The sequence below is a fragment of the Sinohyriopsis cumingii genome, chromosome 1 (genome assembly GCF_028554795.1).
Source record: "Sinohyriopsis cumingii isolate HCF-2022 chromosome 1, ASM2855479v2, whole genome shotgun sequence".
NCBI classification, from domain to species: Eukaryota; Metazoa; Mollusca; class Bivalvia; order Unionida; family Unionidae; genus Sinohyriopsis; species Sinohyriopsis cumingii.
The window spans coordinates 185,289,957-185,310,056 of NC_142961.1; the positions used below are offsets into that span (position 1 = coordinate 185,289,957).

Here is a 20,100-nt window from a genome sequence, read left to right on the forward strand (position 1 = left end):
GATAATAACAAATTCATATTCAGTCAATACTGACTTATTTTCGAGGACAAGCGACTTAACATATAGTATGATACCTACCTCTTTTATGGTCGGTGTCTGTTTCTGTTGCAAGAATAATGAACTGGTCATTGGCTAATTTCAGGCTGCCGTTACCCCAATATTCGGAAGTCCTGTCGAATATGAAATTCCCGTTAAATCAAGAATACGAATCTGGAAACTACATTCAGTATTGTATCTCCCAATCTACAATCTCATGTCACACAGTATTTCAGCAAATTGACTTATACAAAAACTTGTTAGTACGTATAATTTAAGGACAGTAATGGGAAGGAAATTAGGTCAACGCGACAGTTGTATGTTAACGGCAACCCGTATTTAATATTGAACTTGCTCAAAAAAGGTTTATCAAAATACAGTTATCATACTGTTTGATACGGTGGCAGTTATTAAAGATACTTAAAATAGATTTACCGACCATCACTGGGCATCAGAATCTTCTCTATGGATGTACAGCATACCTACATCTGTACAGTTTAAATATAGCGTGTGCAGTTTAATATTTTGGATTCTACAGCACAATAACATATCATTTTACGTGATTATGATTGGTCAAATCAAGACTGTCTCCTAATCAAATAATACAAATATATCCGGTCACAAATACATAATAGTAAATATGAAACTTTTTCATCCATTAGTAATCCTTGCATATGACTATCCAGCAACTTCCAGCATTGAAAGTGACATACCTTAGGTGTTAACATTACTGCACTGATCATTTAACCTAAATGAATCAAACTATGTGACATCACACGGAACTTCCACCCACATTCTGTGTTGAAAAACTATGTTCTTTGAGTCAATTGTTCCATTTATTCAAAAGGATACTTGTTCTTTTAATTCTAATTTGTATAGAAAATCTGCTTTAAATGTTTGGGGTTGTTAAACTACCGAAAATATCGACAATAGTTTGGGAAATAAAATGTGCAGTTGAGTCAGAATGAACGAAATTATTTATTCTTTTTTATTTCCATTAGAATAAAAATTATGTGATTTTGCATTATTTAGGATTGTAACTCTTTACAATGTTCCTCCAAAGCTGTATACTTCACATTAGGCATTTTGTCAAATTAAGTAATGTTTTCATTTAAGAAAAAGAGATCCTTAATTTTGATACAACATTTTATGCGCATTAAATATGCATTAAATATTGTTGGAATGTGAATGATGTAGAATCACCACAGAGCGGTCGTATCCAACATACGTCAGAGCGTAATATCTTTAACAAAATATTTTGTTTCGATTGTAAGTTTACCTATACAGATTATTGTTTATTATTTTCTTTGTGCATTCAGACGTGAGTTGTGTGGCCTTGGGAAGCTTGCAGTCTAGTTCGGTTCACCCGAATATCGACTATTACGTAATTTCGGTTTGCAATCAACACTATCTACTCACGATTTCTCCATCGTTTTCAAATATGATTGTGAGTGTGAATAAAATTAAAACCTCTAATTTTAGTACTGTATAAAAGGGTTTGTCGCACAGTGTAACATGCACTGTAAGGGTGAAGCTTAATAGCTATTAGAAACAAGTCATATGAGTTCAGTTTCTGAAAATGTGAACGATTCGTATGGAAGGCTATTTTTAGTTAAGTTTATTTTAGACAAATTAATATTTGAAACCTGCCTTTGCTGTTTGGTGTACTTTTATAGTTATTTTTATGGTACCTAGACGATTACATAAATAGTACTGACGTAAGATAAGATCAGTCATGGAATTGACGATGTATTTATACTAAACGGGGTAGGGGAGAAGAAAACTAAAATATACCTAAATATGGAAATATAAGTTTGAATAACATGGAGGCAGATATAATTCCTAAATGGGCACTAATTAGTTCCAAAAGTGACATCACCCCTGTGGCGATAGAAGTGGTATCTCCACTGTGGCACTATCAATTGTCTGCCACTGATACCTTTTCATGCCTCATTATGAAGTAATACTGATATCGCTAAAAGCTTAACACCAAACTCCTGTAATGATATACAGAGGCAACCTTCCGAAACTAGTCATTTAAGTGATGCAATAAAATTATTGCTTAGTGGAAAGGCTGTCAAACTGAGTGTAGATGGGGGTAAAATAAATTGTACCATAAAAACTGGTTGGACCAAAGGATGGGTGATATTCGGTCTGACTGGTATAGCAGGTATAACTTAAAATGTCATGTACATGCAGCGTATCGAGGATGCAAAAGCCAAAATTTCCATCACAGTTGCCCGCAGATGTAACATGAAAATAACATCTCCTACATAATTCGATATTTCCGTGCATTATGATGCATAGCGTCATTATTGGACGATAGAGTTAGAACTGAAATTTGCTTAAATATTCATGTTGTTTTCTGTGTTGAGTCAGGATGACTGAAACTTCGTACATATCTTCCAATTGAATTGTTACACTATGATGTTGGAGATCTCATTTTCATCCTCCAGAGTGAGTTGGACTTTAAGCGTTAATCTTTACTTAAAGTATCAAATATAACTCTCACTTTCCACACAGAAGAAATGTGTCTTGATAAAACCTTCATTAAGGTAATAACATCACAAGCCAACGTGACCCAAATCACGATCTTGACTGCAAGGACAATGCCGCATTAAGGACCTGCACGTTTCTGATTTGTAACTTTTCACCATTTGATATAATTTATGAAACTCAACCAATATTTTCTTCTGTTAGACTCGTAGATTGCTAGGTGTCAGGAGTCAAATTCAGACACTTGTAAGCAGCAGCGAGTCATATTCATTCGATTCTGACTTCGTGGGTGTAGCATCTAGTTAATTTTATTACACAACTCTTAATCCTTCACCCTAGAATACCATGAATGTAGAAATGGTACAAACAGCTGCCTCGTTAGGCGCTCAGCATTAGAGATATGTGTTAGGACTGGTCGGCCTGGTGTCAGGATAATGTGGCTGGGTGGGACATGATGCTACATTTATGCGGCATGATGCCCCAGTGATAGACATCACGATAAACTTTCACACTGCAAGCATCGTAGCGATATGACTGATTTTTTTAAACCTTCGTTAAAATTCCAAATCGCACACACACACACACACACACACACACACACACACACGAATGTAGCGCTCTAAATTTTTTTTCTAGTACCTTGCAAAATCTGAAACGTTAGCTCCATAATGCCCTAGACCTGGCTCCATGGACACTTTATCTTATAAACCTAACGTGTTGGCCCTAGCAGCCTATAAAGATAACTAAACGTGTCTATCACTGATTGATCTGACTCTCTAAATATGTATAGCAGTGCATTGAACTGACTCCCTCAATGAGTATAGTAGTGTATGGATCTGACTCCCTAAAGGAGCACTATATTGATCTGACTCCCTAAATGAGTATATCAGTGCAATGATCTGACCCCTAAAGGAGCACTGCACTGATATGACTCCCTAAAGGAGCATTGCATTGATCTGACTCCATAAACGAGTACTGCATTGATCTGGCTCCCTAAAGGAGCAGTGCATCAATCTGACCCCCTCAACGAGTATAGCAGTGCATTGAACTGACTCACTAAACGAGTATAGCAGTGCATTGATCTGACTCCCTAAATGAGGATAGCGCTGCAATGACCTGACTCCTAAAGGAGTACTGCATTGATGTGAGTCCCTAAAGGAGCAGTGCATTGATCTGACTCCCTAAAGGAGTACTGCATTGATCTGGCTCCCTAATGGAGCAGTGAATTGATCTGACTCCCTTAACGAGTATAGCAGTGCATTGATCTGACTCCCTAAATGAGTATAGCAGTGTATTGATCTGACTCCCTAAAGGAGCACTGCACTGATCTGACTCCCTAAAGAAGCATTGCTCTGATATGGTTTCCGAGCGCTTGCATATTATAAATCCGACTCTTTGTTTCTAGCACTGTATTAATCTGAATGCGTAGTTGTATCACCATGTGAATCTGATTCTACACACTTTGCTTCGCTTGAATCAGAAGTGTTGACCTTAACACGGTATGAATGTTTCCATCACCCTAGCGCAATAAAGTTCTGAATCGCTATTCCCTAAATCCTGTAAATCCAACTGTATATCCAAATTCATACCCTTAGTCCCGCTATCTTAGATCGTACTGGATAGTTTCGTATGTTGACTCCCTGCAAAACCTCTTTAATTTTTAAGTTTGAGGCATATATCTAGTAAGCATGAAATATGTCTGTGTACATTTTCACAGAAACTAATTTTATAATTAGGTTTGCATTTACTTTGTGCGAGGCTTTGTTGCCTTATTGCTTTAATACATACATTATATTAAAATGCTGAAATATGAGCTTTCGCATGCTAACTTACATTATTTACTACCATGCACGAAAATCGTGCCAAGGAAAGCTGGTAGTTCTGTTATGAGACATATGGGATGAGTAAAGGCGGTGTTAAAGGAGTTCTACTGCATATTATGAAAACAATATTAAATCCCAGAAAACTTTAGGGGATTGTAGTCCTTGTAAAAACACTCTATTCTGACACAAATAGTTTTGTCAAACAATTGGATATACATAGATAACTGAAGTCAAACTTTTAGATTTTGAAAAGCGTCTGGCTTCGTTTTTGAATTAATACAAAGCGCACAGGATTAAGGTATACGTATTTATACAAATATGGCTGTTATCGTAGAAGTTGACGATTCCATCAAAACATTAGCGTGACGAAAACCCATATGCCAGAGGAGGAAAAGGTGTTTTGTGAAAAAATAAATGACTGAAAAAATGGAAATAGTTTCCTGAAGAAGACAGAGAAAAGAATAAATAGCTCAAAGTTCAACAGATACAACAAAGCTACAAACTTCGAACCTATGGAACATGTTTTGAAGTGAGTTGACACGAGGAAAAGAATGGCGTCTCAAAAACACTTAACTACCAACTCTCGATTATTAATGATCTAGTTGATATCATGATTTCAAATCGATGTTTGCAGCAAATTTAAATCACAGTGATATATTTACATAAGCAGAATTGGGGTGTGGGGTGGCTATGCATTTGATATATTGGATAATGGACCTTTAAAGCCAATGTTTAACGGAATTAATAATAATAATAATAATAATAATAACAATAATAATAATAATAACTGATTGTAATTTGTATAAGCTGCTTTTTGGAGTCAATTACACGACGAATTTACTTCTTTTATCGCTGCAGTAAAACTGCGAAGAAAACGTGCATGAGAATACATCACTATATATGTAACTCTTTCATCCCATTGGTGACAGCAGAATATACTCGTTTGTTATCACATAAATTAATGTCAAAAGATAAGCAATGACTCTCGCCGTTTGCGCTTTTGTTTACCGGTTAAATTTGTCACGTGACCATATTACACATTGAAGTGGAAAGCCTAACCTGCGTATAAATTTGACCGTCTTTAAACGCAATTAGCAGCCATTTACTTCAAACACAGCGTTAAACATTGTCGACATTTTTAATCTGACACAAAAAGACGAAAGCAAAGTTCAAATTTTGAAAATATATGGAGTACTGCCCCATTGAACAAGGTTGATTGACACGCGGGAACTATTAATAACACCTGGTAGATATTGGATTGTGACATCACTGCACATTCATATCTGAACGCCCTGTTCTTCTGTTGAGATAAAATGGCGGTCGATCATTTCCTTGGTAATGGGTTTGCATAAACAGTGACTCACGCAAGCTATGTGAAATCTGTTAATTGTGATATGTCTGTTGGGATTGTATTTCTGTTGCGACAGGTGTATACATTAATATTCAGGAATGCTCCTTTGGGTCGATTCGAACTTCCTAAGAATTGAAATCGAAACTAAATGTGTTATGAAGAATGTTTTACAGTTCACTTCAGACTTGGAATTTTAAAATGAATTCATCATCATGAAGATACTCAGGTAAGGTTTGATGTGTGTGTGTGTGTGTGTGTGTGTGTGTGTTTGTGATTTGGAATTTTCACATAGCTTTAAACAAAATTCAGTCATATCATTACGATGTCTGCACTGTGGCTGATTATAGTGTTATCTAGCACTTAGGTATCATGCCGCAGACATGTAGAATCATGTCCCACAAACTCACATTATCCTGACACCAGGCCGAGCAGTCCTAACATTAATCTCTTAGTGCTGAGCGTCAAACGAAGCTGCTGTTATTGCTATTTTTGTGTCTTTGGTATGACTCTGCCGTGCTTCGAACCCGCGACCTCCCTCATCCGTGGCGTACACTCTAACCACTTGGCCACCGGAGCAGTCAAGGGTTGATGTAATATGAGTCATCATCCAAAACTTGAACGAGGGGATTAACGATCTGAACTGATACATTTGCTATGATATAGAGATGGACCATACGTTTTTCCTCAGGTCTACTTTATCTTGGCTCCTCGTTTAAACCAAATGTAGCTATACTCATATACCGTATTTTCGCGTATATTAGACGCACCCAATTATAAGACGCACCCATACATAAGACGCGGGTGTTGACGATTTGTATAAAAAAGAGTTTAAATAAAACGCCAACTAATATAAGACGCACTCGGCCTCGCCATCTGCCGAACTGAGCAAACCCTATATTGACTGCAGATGACATAGCGTTGGTTTTTTAATAACTTATAAGTTACTTACGGTATCGATCTACATATAATATTATTTTGTTAAGTACTATTACATTATTGTTCCACTAAAGTTTAATAAAATCTGTTGAATAATACTGTGTGTTGTTTTGTTCCAATATGTACCAGTAAACATCCGTTTTCAAACCACGTCCAGCAAAGTGGCTACCGGTACTTTCCTTTGTCATAAACGCAAATATCGCCAATGTTTGGATAACTCACCTGGTGTAAACAACGCTTCATTGACCGTTTTGGATGCAGTTCAAAGAATTGTTTGAGACAGGGCCGCAACGGTTATTTCTTTGATCTTGTCTTCCTTTAGGCCGCTAGACCTAGGCTTCAGCGGCTGGGGTTAGTATATACCGGTATATAGGGTATACGTGGGATCAGTCTCTTGTTATAAATAAATGAGTGATCAACCTCTTGAGCAATTTATAAAATTTATACAATTTTCACGATGACGAAGCGAAATGATATACGGCTGATTTTAAATTAGACGTCATCAAGTTTGCCAAGGAGCTTGGCAACAGAGCTGCTGGAAGAGAATTTAGTTGCAGTGAGAAGAATGTACGTGATTGGAAGTTGGAGGAAGAGGAGCGTAAGATGAATCCAAGGAAGGGAACTGGTTGAGGTAGAAAGGCAAGATGGTCGAACTTGGAAGAAAATATATCCTAGTGGGTACGTTCGCAGCGTGACAGTAACCGTGCGGTTTCAACGATATCGATCAAACTCAAGGCTCGAATTGTTGCTACAGAAATAAAGATCATGAACTTTCGTGGCAGTGCTAACTGGGTGTACAAGTTCATGAAACTGAACAACCTTGCAGTCCGGGCACGTACAATAGTTAGACAGAAGATTCCAGACGATTGGGATAATAAATTGGATGTTTTCAACACCTTTGTTTAGAAGGAAATAACTGAACTGAAGTTGGCAGATGATGACATCGGACGAGGTTCCTATGTCATTCGATATTCCAGCTAGCAGATCAGTGACAGAGACAGGAGTAAATACAGTAGCGGTTGATACCACGGGACACGAACGAACGAACATAACTGTTGTGTTGGCCTGCACAGCTGCAGGAGGAAAACTGAAACCCATGATGATCTTTAAAAGGATAACCATGCCCTGAGAAACTTTGCCGGATGGAGTTGTTGTTGTCTGCAATAAAAAGGCTGGATGAATACAAAAGTGATGCAGACCTGGACGGATAAGTGCTTCAGAACAAGAAGAGGCGTATTCTTCAAGAAGCAATCTCTTCTGATTTTGGACGCGATGGCTACCCATAAGGAGACAACTGTGCAGAAACACAGCAACAATGCTGGAGCCCACATAACCATTATACCAGGTGGTCTGACTTGTAAGCTCCAGCCCTTGGATGTTGCCGTCAGTCATCCATTTACGACTTTTGTGCGTGAGGAATGGGATCGTGGATGACTAGCAGTAATCACACCTTCACGTCAGCTGGTCGACAATGTCGTGCAACGTACGTAGAGGTGTGTAATTGGGTTCTCCGGGCATGGGAGAAAGTGAAAACAACAACAATCACCAATGGCTTCAGAAAGCGTGGGATAATTCCAGAACCGGCCGCCGATATCAGTTCTTCGGACAACGACTCGGCTGTATCCGATACCACTGACGCCAATGAGGATCGATTAGCAGCGGCTATGGAGGTATTCGGCGGCGAGAGCGAATTCGATGAAAGTTTCGGTGGATTTGAAGCAGAAACTGATGACGATGAAGATAAATAGATTGATTTTAAATCAAGACAAACACTACTTTTAGTAAATGTTTATGAAAAAAATTGTTGACTGAGTTTTCGTTTGTGTAAAAAAATAATTAGATACAACGCCCACAAATATAAGACGCACTTAGGGTGCGGGATAAGTAAAATTGTATATAAGACGCGTCTTATATACGCGAAGATACGGTAGTTTGCAAGCCTGTGTGTACGAACTTTAAACATTCAGTTTGAAATTCAACATCGCATCATAAGCAACAACAGGAACATTGTCAGAACCCTAGATTGCTTGTCACGTCCACTCACAAACAAAATTAAATAAGGCTTCATTCAAGGTAAGAGTTTTAAATTACTACGGAGCAAACGGACCTAATAGGTCTGGTACCTTTAACCACAATCCAATACCTGCCCATAGGAACAAAATAGAACTACAGAAGTTCCTGTCGGCGTCATCGCAAAGAAACTCGACCCCGACGGAGGAAAAATTCCCCACCAAATGACAAGGACGAAGCCCCCCAAAAAAGAAGAAAAACACCTGAGTGACATGACGGAAAGTGAGAACTCAAGTGACAATAACAATAATAGCGATAACAACGACAAAGACGAAGACGACGACATACATGTGAAATTCGGGCTAGACATAACAGGAACGGCCTCGGAACAGGAAACAGGACAGGAAAGTGAATTATCGAAAGGGACAGAAAACACAATACAATCAGCAGATAACTCTGGAAACGGATCCGATCGGGGGCACGATGCCTTCGAGGAAACAAACACACTAAACTAATGAAATAATTAAATAATTTAACAGGAAAGAACCAACAAAATATGTAAAAGTACTTTTGATAAGGAATGCAGCCACCTCATATATATATATATATATATATATATATATATATATATATATATATATATATATAATGGAAGGAACAAACTTCCGAATTTTCTCAGTAGTAGTGAATGGGGGCACCCTACGGACAATGGGAATTAGCATTAAAAACACCCTTGGGGCACTCTACGGACAATGGAAATTTAACATGGAGAAAAATCGTGGGGCACTGTACGGACAAGGGGATTTAACATGGGAATAAATCGTGGGTCACTCTACGGACAAGGGGAATTTAACATGGGATTTTTTTTTTTTTTTTAAAGTTTTTTTAAAATTTAAATTTAAATTTAAATTTAAAAAAGGGGTAGGCAATTCAAAGGCTATCTCTTTTCGAGATATATGGGGGCCCTGAAAAGGGCCTTTGGGTTTTATGTTAATGTATTCATTAACATAAATGGCACCGCATTGGTCTTCTTCTTGTCCTTAGGCTGCGTCTTACTGTTGGTCCGTACATCAGCACTCTTTTCAGGCATCCTTGTCTTTCGACGTAGATCCTACGTATCCACAGGCTGGTGTTTGTCCTGTGGACAACGGTCCACTTCGATCGGACATACATGAGCAAGTCTGTCCGAAACATCATGGAAGACACAAGGGTGGATGACTCAACTGTAGTCCACATCTTGAAGCGACGAGAACAGGTGAATCAATGCATTGAACGGCGCTTATTTATAGGCGGAGGAAGGATTGAAACGGATTGAGTTCATTTACCAATCCGAACACGCGTTACAGAATTCAGTCAGCTCGCATCCAATCCGAAGAGAGCAGTCTGTGACGTCACGTAGTCAATATAGATTCGCTAGCGCTTGTGTGCAGTCAATCTATGCGACAGTGATTCAACATGACGGAAACTCAGAAAACGATCCAGTGGGGTGCACCAGCAGGGGAGACTGCCCAAGGGAACCCGGACTTACTTTCAGAAGAGGTGAATTGGGATTTTGTGGATTTTCTCTCCTCGCAAGAATTTGTTCCGGAACCTTCGTTACTTTCTTCATTACCGCAAGTGGAGAATTTTAGACAGAGACAGAAAGAAGAATTGGAGAAATTTATACAACGACAAAAGGAAGCGGAACAGGCTTTTCTCCTACAGCAACAGCAACAAGAAGAAGAAGAGGTAAGAAAAAAACAACAGCAACAACAGCAAGAAGAAGTAGTAGCAAAGAAACAAGAGGGTGAAAATCAAACGGTCACGGTACTGTTGGACATTTTAGCGGAGTTAAGAAGTCTGAAACAAATGTATCAGACTTCTTTATCACGACCGAAGAGAATACGACCTTCCCGAGCCAAACATGTCAACCCTGTGACTAAGCCTACCGTACCACCCTTAGTGATTTCAACCCAATCATTATCATCATCAACATTACGCAGTCCAGAAGTAGGCCTTGGCCGTGGCAAAGGCTTAAGGCAGTTAAAATTGATTGCTTAAACTCACCCCTACACCATTAAGAAAAAAGGCCCTTTTCAGGGCCACCCACATTTCTCGAAAAGAAATACAATTTCAATTTGCCAATAACTCAAAAAAAAAAACTCACCCATGTTACCCTTTTAGTACGTGTCTGTGTATGAGTGCGTGAGTGTAGCTTCTTATTTTAAAATCACAACTCAAAGACACTTACCTTATATCATTCATTTATTCTTTTCTCCATTTTTTACAATCCAATTCACAATTTATAACACAACACTTTAATAAAGAAAAGTTCATTAATTTCTTCTTTTCTCCTTGTTTAGTCTCTCTGTTTTTTGAATTTCTTCACCGTCACACTCTTTTACTCTTCTTCCTCCTCGCTTTCTTCCCTTCTTCTTTTTTTCTCCTGTTTCTTTTTCTTCACCTGTCTTCTTTCTTCCTCAGAAGAATCCCTCTCTTCCTCTGAAGAATCCCTCTCTTCTTCTGAAGAATTCCTCTTTTCTTCTGACTCCTCTTGTTTCTTTTTTGGGCAATCTGGAGACCAATGTCCTTTTTCTTTACAATAATAACAGGTATCTTGACTTTTGTCTTTTTTATCCCCTGTTTTTTTTTCTTTTTTGACGGTCTGGACACTCTGAAGACCAATGTCCTTTCTTCTGACAGATATAGCAAGTATCTTGACTTTTATCTCTAAAGGAAGGAGAGTAGTCCGTAGGCTGGTCTGAAGAGAATTTTCTAATGACCCCTCGCAGAGCTCTGACGAAACGTTCCATCTGGTCAGTCTCTTCCATCGTTGTGCTCGGCTTGAGAGTGAAATGAATAGTGAAAGGACAAGACACACACCCTTTTATATACGCTGGTCTGCTATGACTATAAAGTAGTTTATGGTGTTTGAACTTGAGTCATTTGACTTTTTGCTTTCAAGATGAAACGATCCCATTCATTCGAGAAGAAAGAAGAAGAAAGTAAGAGGCAGAAACGTGATCTATCGCCTCGTACCAGGGCTGAAATCTTGGCACAAATTCATGCCAGTGATTTTGAAGAGGACATGAGTGAACCAGAATCCGAACCCTCTAAACCAAGTTCATCACCCTTAGTTAACCCTGAAAATTACTATTCCATTCGAGAGACGGAAAAGCGCTCCTCTAGAAAATTTAGAACCACGGCTTACAAATACACGGTGAAGTTTAAAGATTTCAAGGCTGAAGTGCCGTTAGAGAAAGCAGAAGTGTTCATCACTGAGGTGTGGGATTCTTTGCTCACTGCACTCAAGCGACAATGTCAACCCAAAGAAGACGATCGCTTGAGACTTTCCATACAACACGACGGTTTGAAATCCCCTGTTTGGATCGAGTTTAGCACCCCTGCAGAATTAACTGCTTCCAAAGTCATGGACAAGATTCAACACGTACAACAATCTAATGATCAGTTTGACATCACCGATGGTAAAGCCACACTGGACATGACCCACGTCTCTCCTCCTCAAGGGACTGGACGCAAAAAGATGTTATTGGTGGACGATCTTCGCAACACCAAAACAAGTCTCGTCCGAATTAAGAACCCTCATGACCAGATGTGTTTAGCCCGTGCCATCGTGGTGGGACGAACCTATGCCAACAAGAACGACACGGTAGAATGGAAAATAACCTGGGACACTATTCAACGTTCCGACCGAGCCAAACAACGAAACGAAGCAGAACTCCTGTTACAACAAGCCGGACTGTCCAAAGACACACCCTGTGGCATTCCTGAGATGCAAAAATTGCAAGATGCCCTAGCTCCACGCTACACCTTGAAAGTGCACCCTCAAGAAGTGCGCGGACCTCTGTTGTTTCGAGGCCAAGACTTTAAGGACGGAAAATACATTCACCTTTATCATCACGATGAACATTTCGATACCATTACCAGTATCACCGGATTCCTGAAATACAGTTATTACTGTGAGAAATGTGACCATGGTTATAACAATCGAGAGCAACACAAGCATTGTGGATCGAAATGCACAGGATGTTTGGCCTCTTCACCCTGTCTGAGCGAAGAACCAGTGCCTTGTTCCACTTGTCTGCGCACGTTTGTCAGCCCTACCTGTTACCAACAACATCTGAAAACGCAAGGTTCACAGAAGAAATGCGCTTGTCAACTCCTGAGATTGTGCCCTACGTGTGGACAAGGCATACGTACCAATAGTGTCAAGGCACACGTATGTTCAGGAAAGAAAAAATGTCACATTTGTCACCACATCGTGGACTTGGAACACCAATGTTACGTGCAGAAATACCAACCCCCACCAGAGAAAGAGGACGGTCACAAGAAGAAAGGCAATTTCATCTTTTTCGATTTCGAATGCATGCAAGAGACTGGCATTCACATTCCTAATTTCTGCGTGGCTCATCGAGCGTGCGAGAAGTGCATTCAAGAACCTATCTTCAGTCATTGCCCTCACTGCAGCAAGATTCCCGGAGGGCGTGAAAAAATCTTTCGGGGACCAAACACGTTAGCCGATTTTGCCCAATGGGTCTTAGACCCCGTCGACAAGACGTGGAGCCAAGAGGACATCGAACGTTACGGAGATTGTCATCGTCATGCCACGGTGATGGCTCACAATTTCTCCGGATACGATGGACAGTTTCTTTTGAGGTACTATACGGAACAAGGCACCGAGCGTCCTAAAGTGACTTTGAACGGAGCCAAAATCATTTTCATGCAAGTGGGACAAGTGCAGTTTAAAGATTCGATGAGTTACTTGGCTATGCCTTTGAGTCGAATGCCTAAAACGTTTGGAATGACAGAAATGGTTAAAGGGTACTTTCCACACTTTTTCAATACGGAAGCCAATCAACACGCCGTTCTACCCCATTTGCCCGAGGCTCACTATTACGACCCCGACAACATGCGTACCGAACAACGAGAAGCTTTCTACGCTTGGTACCAGGCTCACGCCTCGGACCCTTTCGACTTTCAGGAAGAAATGTTAAAGTATTGTCGTTCCGACGTGGACATTTTACGACGTTGCTGTGGAAAATTTCGAGAACTGTTCATGGAACACGGAGGGGTCGATCCTTTGAAAGAAGCTTGCACCATTGCCAAAGCGTGTTCCTTAGTGTATCGACAACGATTCATGCCTGAAAACACCGTGGCTGTCATCAGTCCTCAAACGACCCACTTTGTCAAGCGTCAATACTCGGTCAAAGCCCTACGTTGGTTACATTACTTGTGCGACAAGGAAGACAAGTGGATTCAGCATGCTCGCAACGGAGGGGGCGAAAAGACCATCGGAACGTATTCGGTAGATGGCTGGGACTTAGAAAACCCCAAGATCGTGTACGAGTTTAACGGTTGCTTATTTCACGGATGTCCTGTTTGTTACCCTGACCGTGGCACTAAAAATCAGTTTTTGCAACGAACCATGGAAGACTTGTACCAGGACACTTGTCAGCGACGCCTAAAGTTAGAACAGGAAGGATACCAAGTGGTGGAAATGTGGGAACACGAGTACGATCACCGTATCAAAACCGATCCCGAGTTTAAACGCCTCGTGGAAAGTTACCAGTTCATGGACCCGCTGAACCCGAGGGATAGTTTGTACGGAGGAAGGACCAATGCCACCTGTTTGCTGTACCAAGCCGACGAAGAGAAAGGAGAAGAAATGAAATACTTGGACGTGTGTTCGCTGTATCCCTACGTGTGCAAATATTGTCGCTTTCCTGTAGGGCACCCGCAATTACTAACGGAACACATCGACCTGAAAAACATTCGACAATACGAAGGCTTGATCAAGTGTAAAGTTTTGCCTCCCACGAACCTATACCATCCCGTCTTACCTCACCATTGTCAAGGCAAATTGATGTTTCCATTGTGCCGTACTTGTGCCGAAACGTGCAACCAAGACCAACCTTGTCAGCACACCCAGGAAGAACGTGCCTTGACGGGAACCTGGGTCAGCGTAGAATTGTTCAAAGCTCTGGACATGGGATACCAACTGTTAGAAGTGTACGAAATTTGCCACTTTCCCAAGACACAACAATACCGCAAGGGTGACCCTACTCAGAAAGGCATTTTCGCCGACTACGTGGATGCCTTTTTGAAACTGAAGCAAGAAGCCAGCGGCTATCCTTCCTGGTGTCACACTCCCGAAGACCAAATACAATTCAAAGAGAAATACTACGAACAAGAAGGCATCTCTTTAGACCACATCGAGAAAAACGAAGGCAGGCGATCGTTTGCCAAAGTGATGTTAAATTGCTTGTGGGGTAAAATGGCACAACGACCGTGTTTACCCAAGACGGAATATTTGACAGAACCTTCCCGCTACTTCCAGATGATTCACGACAAAACCAAATACATGAAACACGTGGACGTCGTTCGAGAGAATTTGATCTTGGTCAATTACGAAGAAGATCTGGACTTTGTACAAGACGACCCTTTTGGAAATGTCATCATTGCGGCTTACGTGACAGCCCATGCTCGCTTAAAATTGTACGAAGCTTTAGAACTGTTAGAAGAACGCGTCCTGTACTTTGACACGGACAGTTGCATTTACATCCATCACCCGATTCAACATCACCCTAACATCGAAGGAGACCGTTTAGGAGCCTGGACAGACGAACATCCTGACGACAAGATTCTAAGTTTCGTCAGTGGTGGTCCCAAAAATTACGGCTACGAATACCGTGACAAACAAGGAGAAGTGCACACGACGTGCAAAGTGAAAGGACTGACTCTGAATTATCGTACCAGTCGAGTGGTCAACTTTGGGGTATTGAAAGAAGCCTTGCAATCGGGAGAGGATGGAAACTTTAAAGTGACCACTTACCAACCGAACAAGATTGTACGTTTACCCACTCACCACATCGTCAGTCGACCTTTGGAAAAAGTTTATCAAATCGTGTACCAGAAGCGAGTTCGACTTCCCAATCATTTCACCTTACCGTATGGACACGTTGGTATAAAACATTGGTTGTAAGAGGATAGCCACCCACCAGAAAGATGACTTCGCCACAGCAAGAATCGAGTGAGAAACCCGATGAGAACTCCAAGTTCAAACCCTACCATTTTCCAGTCTTCTTACCTGACTATTGTGATTGTGCCCGTCGATTGGACACGTTTCAGAAATGGCCTACGGATAGGGAAGGATTACCTTCTTCGCATGTTTTAGCTAGAACAGGATTTGTCTACTTGGGACCTGAGTCAGGATTGGGATACGAGGTACAGTGTTTCGCTTGCGGACTGAAGTTACGAATGGATCTATGTATCTATAAAGATTCAGCTATTCTGGAACATACTCGATGGTCTCCACACTGCCCTTACCTTTCTATGGCCTTTCCACCCATCACACTACGGTACAATGTTGACGGTACCTTAGAGACGGTACCTTCCGAAACAAGACATAAAAAACGTAAAAAAGGAAAGATGTACAAGCTGGAGACTGCATTGCGACTAGTATAAAAAGGGGGCTATGGTCAAGATCGATAGTTCATTGTGACTACCAAGACCGAGCGAACAAGATGAATACTTTGAAAGAGACATCGTTCCAGTTTGGGGATTGTAAAAAAGCTGTATCTTTCTCTAGTGTGACTAATACTGGATGGATAAGACCCAGACATTGCGACGGAAAATGTCCGGAAGGAAACTGCGATTGTCCATGTGGTTACCATTGTAATTGCGTAACGGAGTTTGCAGACGAGTGCGATTGTGAGCCTTGCGATGGGACCGATGCTGTACCTTGTGACCTGAGCGATGCCGTAAAGCATCATGGGAACTTTAGTACCCCTACCCCTGTCATGGAAAGTGATGCTGTGCGTGTGAAACCTGTGGGATGCGAAAGCGATGCTGCTCGTCCTCTTGGACATTTTACTGGGTTTCGTTTTAAAGGGGAATGTCGACCTTCACGTTTACCTCCCTACGGATGTCATCCAGCCCTGAGCAAACTCCTGCCCATTTCACTCAACCCTCATCGAAACGAACCTGTGAAAAACGAATATTCGTTTCCTGTGCGTTTGTCGGAATACTGCGACTTTGAAAATCGTCTTCAATCGTTCAAAGGAAAATGGCCAAAGTATCTGGGAGGACCGACCCCCGAAGAATTAGCCAGAGCCGGATTTTTCTACTTGGGCGAAGGAGATAAAGTCAAGTGCTTCAGTTGCGGTGTGTCACTTCACCACTGGGAACCGCAAGATTCGGTCTACGTAGAACATGCTCGATGGTCACCGAATTGTCATTACTTACCTTTAGTGGGACCGAGACATTGAAGTAACTTTTTACCATAATCATCTGTTCATGGATACTTTACAAGAGAACATTCGTGCTTTGCCTGTGGAGTTGAGAGAACGCATTTATCGAGAACTGGTCAAAATACAAGTGAAACGTAAAGAACAATTGCATCCGATACGTCACCGGTGTTTGAACCACTGGTACCTGAAGGCTATACAAGGACTGTTTCAATTGAAAGTGTTCCATTGGACAGACATTGATCAACGACCTCCTGGTTATAAAAAGGAATGGTTTGGTATTGACGATTCTATCTACTACATTGTAAATGTACTGCATCGAATTCCAGAGGAAGAGTTAACGAATTACCAACATCTTTCACACAATGTCAACTTGGTGAAAGAGGAAACTTCTGAACGAATTGTAATGTGTAGATTAGTGACTCAACGATTTAAATTCGACACTGAAGTGAAACCATGTTTGTGCAAAGAGTACATTTCTTGTGTCAGACCAAAGAGGATTTAGTATGACCTATTCATGGATACTTTACAAGAGAACATTCGTGCTTTGCCTGTGGAGTTGAGAGAACGCATTTACCGAGAGCTGGTGAAAATACAAGTGAAACGTAAAGAACAATTGCATCCGATACGTCACCAGATCTTTAACCACTGGTACTTGAATGGTATAAGAGAACTGATTCGTCAGAAATTCTTTCAATGGTCAGACATTGTTCAAAACTTTGAGGTCGCTAATGATCGACATGTTCATGATTATGGTTACTTCGAGATTCACCTACAGCAATACATTGAGGAAGACAAGTTAAAGGATTACCAACATATTTTACGTGGAATCTACTTAGAGGAAGAGGAAACACCTAAACGAACTCTGACGTTTCGGTTACAGTATGCAAGATTTAGATTCCCTACTGGAGAACGAAGATCTCTGGCTAGAAAGTACGTCTATTGCATCCGAAAAAAAGAGAATATAAAAACAGGTTGCCATGCCACGGTTTATGTCACATGTCATCCAACAGATTCCGTGGAAGGAACTCAATGACCATATTCAAACCGTGGATCATTACCATCAATTATTACAAGAACTGTATCCATTCAATTTTGGACGACAAGTGGTGTGTGTCTTAGTGACTTGTTTTCTGGGATTTCGTTTACCAGCCGATTCTTTGTGGACTCTTTACGATCAGTACTTACCACCTCCATGGCCTTAAATGGTCACGAAAAACTCCTTTTGTTCAAAGCCTTGCGTTTTCATCTGGATACTTCTCGACCTCAACAGGAAAAAAAGATTCGTCAACTTTTAGCGACCCAAGACGTGTATGACGATGTGTGTGTAGCTTGTGACTTACACCCTCATTGGACAGATGTTCGTGATTGGAAAAAGGGGGGCTTTGAGGCTTGGACCCAAGAAGTGGCCCAGTATGCACAAGAGTTGTTCAAGGAAAAAAGTTACTTTTCAACCTGTGTTAGTGACGGTGCCAGAAGAACCCGTCACCGAGAACAACCACTCGCTTCAGGACAGGACTGTCATGGACATTCCTGAAAGGTCATTCCGGGAGGACACTTGTGTGACAATACCTCATGTAGAGACTGTAAGAACATTACACACTGTCCCTAGGACATCTTGGTTACCCAAAACATGTTGTACAGACACTTGTTTATATTCCACTTTGATCGCTTTGCTGTGTTTTATATTCCTGTACATCACTATTTGGGTTGTATGTATTTTTGTCTTTCGTGTTCATATTTGAAAAAAACATTCAATAAACGTGTTCTGAAAAAGTATATAAACTCTTGTCTTGTTTGTTTTTCGTGTCACAAGTGACATTTCTCATACCATGGCTACCTCTGCTGTCTCTGCTCCCTCTTCCTCCACTGTCAAAGTCATCGACGAACACTTAGATCGTGCCAGTTGGGAGGCTTTGTATCTTCGTCATCCCTTTAACATGCTCATTGCTGGACCTAGCGGTTCAGGCAAAACCGAATTCGTCAAACGTTTGATCGAACATAAACATCATTTGATCGATCGGCCCCCTCAACGGATCGTGTGGTGTTACAAAGAGTGGCAATCGGCGTACAGCCTCTTGCGTGAAAGTCAAGGCGATTCCATCGTGTTTGTGGAAGGCTTTCCTAAAGAAGACGATGGCATCGTCTCTGACTCCCGTCTAACCCATTTGGTCATTTTCGACGACATGTTAGGAGAAGACGAAGAAGAAATTAAATTGTGGTTCACGCGCAAAGGGCATCACCGTAATGCCAGTGTCGTTTACATCACCCAAAATTTGTTTCAACAAAGTAAAGCCCATCGCACCATCAGTCTCAATGCACATTACGTGGTCTTGTTTAAAAGCCCTCGAGATAAATCGCAAGTGCAAGTCTTAGCCAAACAGTTAGGAACGCCTTGGCTGACTCAGGCGTACGACGATGCCACTCAAACGCCACACGCCTATTTACTCGTCGATTTGAAACCTACGACCCCCGAGGATTTGCGATTTCGTACCCACTTGTTTCACCACTGGTGCCAAGACGGAGGGCCTGTCCTGTACACGTCTCCGTCCTCGACTTCATTTCACTCCCCATGAAAAAAATCTATAAAAACCTCAGACCCTGTTTCGTCTGTCTCACACAGTGTGAACATGACGTCCCTTCAGTCGCATCTTCCCGTCAAATTGATTCGTGCCTTGTATGGCATCAGCCGAGAAAATGATCCACAAACACGAGCTCGTGTCTTAGAAGCTAGTGTCAAAGAAGTCTTACGATGGTTCACGGTGACGGCACGTCAATTACTCCAAGGAATCATTCAGATTCCTCATCAAACCCAACGCTTTTTCGATCGAAACAAAGTCGCTTTGGTCCAACTGGCCGATCCCAGCATCGACACTCAAACCAAAAAACAAATCATTTTGAAACCTGGAGGGAGCGGTACTCTAGGAGGGGTCATCATTCGCTCACTCTTAAGATGGGATCCTAATGCCCCCAAAGTTATCCCTAAGACAAAAGTCCAACGAAGCCCCAAGAAGAAAAAGAAAAAGACCAAGTCCCCAAGAAGAATAACTTCTCCAGTGGCAGGACCCTCCTCTTACCAGACACCACCACCATCACCCCGGAAAAAGAAAAGAAGCCCCCAGAAAAAGAAACAGAGAAAAAGTCCCCAGAAAAAGAAAAGTCCACAGAAGAAGAAAACTAGTCGCAAGAGAGGCACTTCGGC

General features: G+C 41.2%; 1 protein-coding gene across 2 annotated transcripts in view; it reads left to right on the forward strand.

Annotated features, from left to right (window-relative positions):
- Positions 1-5,476: 5,476 nt before the first annotated feature.
- LOC149808526 (uncharacterized) overlaps positions 5,477-20,100 on the forward strand; it is a 135,782-nt gene continuing 121,158 nt past the window's right edge. For both annotated transcript variants that reach the window (XM_089978548.1, XM_089978556.1), the window contains exon 1: positions 5,477-5,932. The gene's annotated coding sequence lies outside the window, so the exon portion shown is untranslated. The remainder of the gene's footprint in view (positions 5,933-20,100) is intronic.